Below are 1439 nucleotides of genomic sequence, written 5' to 3'. Positions count from 1 at the left end.
TGAGTAAAATTGGTTTTATTCCGAATTTCTCCAATATCTCTGGGTTCTGATAGCCCACAGAAGAGTTGTAACTTTTATCACGATGTATCGAATTGTTGAAGTGAAAAAGGGAAGACTTATATCAGTCAAATTGCGAAATTTTTGAGTAAAATTTTTTTTGCGAATTTCCTTAATATCTCTGTGTTTTTATAGCCCCCAGAAGAGTTCTAACTTTTATCATAATAGATCGAATCGCTAAAGTGCAAGACGAAAGAGTTATATCAGACAAAGTTCGAAATTTTTGAGTAAAATTGGTTTTATTCCGAATTTCTCCAATATCTCTGTGTTCTGATAGCCCACAGAAGAGTTGTAACTTTTATCACGATGTATCGAATTGTTGAAGTGAAAAAGGGAAGACTTATATCAGTCAAATTGCGAAATTTTTGAGTAAAATTTTTTTTGCGAATTTCCTTAATATCTCTGTGTTTTTATAGCCCCCTGAAGAGTTCTAACTTTTATCATAATAGATCGAATCGCTAAAGTGCAAGACGAAAGAGTTATATCAGTCAAAGTTCGAAATTTTTGAGTAAAATTGGTTTTATTCCGAATTTCTCCAATATTTCTGTGTTCTAATAGCCCACAGAAGAGTTGTAACTTTTATCACGATGTATCGAATTGTTGAAGTGAAAAAGGGAAGACTTATATGAGTCAAATTGCGAAATTTTTGAGTAAAATTTTTTTTGCGAATTTCCTTAATATCTCTGTGTTTTTACAGCCCCCAGAAGAGTTCTAACTTTTATCATAATAGATCGAATCGCTAAAGTGCAAGACGAAAGAGTTATATCAGTCAAAGTTCGAAATTTTTGAGTAAAATTGGATTTTTTCCGAATTTCTCCAATATCTCTGTGTTCTGATAGCCCACAGAAGAGTTGTAACTTTTATCACGATGTATCGAATTGTTGAAGTGAAAAAGGGAAGACTTATATCAGTCAAATTGCGAAATTTTTGAGTAAAATTTTTTTTGCGAATTTCCTTAATATCTCTGTGTTTTTATAGCCCCCAGAAGAGTTCTAACTTTTATCATAATAGATCGAATCGCTAAAGTGCAAGACGAAAGAGTTATATCAGACAAAGTTCGAAATTTTTGAGTAAAATTGGTTTTACTCCGAACTTCTCCAATATCTCTGTGTTCTGGTAGCCCACAGAAGAGTTGTAACTTTTATCACGATGTATCGAATTGTTGAAGTGAAAAAGGGAAGACTTATATCAGTCAAATTGCGAAATTTTTGAGTAAAATTTTTTTTGCGAATTTCCTTAATATCTCTGTGTTTTTATAGCCCCCAGAAGAGTTCTAACCTTTATCATAATAGATCGAATCGCTAAAGTGCAAGACGAAAGGGTTATATCAGTCAAAGTTCGAAATTTTTGGGTAAAATTGGATTTTTTCCGAATTTCTCCAA

Source organism: Solenopsis invicta, unplaced genomic scaffold (assembly GCF_016802725.1).
Source record: "Solenopsis invicta isolate M01_SB unplaced genomic scaffold, UNIL_Sinv_3.0 scaffold_67, whole genome shotgun sequence".
Taxonomy (NCBI): domain Eukaryota; kingdom Metazoa; phylum Arthropoda; class Insecta; order Hymenoptera; family Formicidae; genus Solenopsis; species Solenopsis invicta.
Note: the sequence above shows the minus strand (reverse complement) of the source record.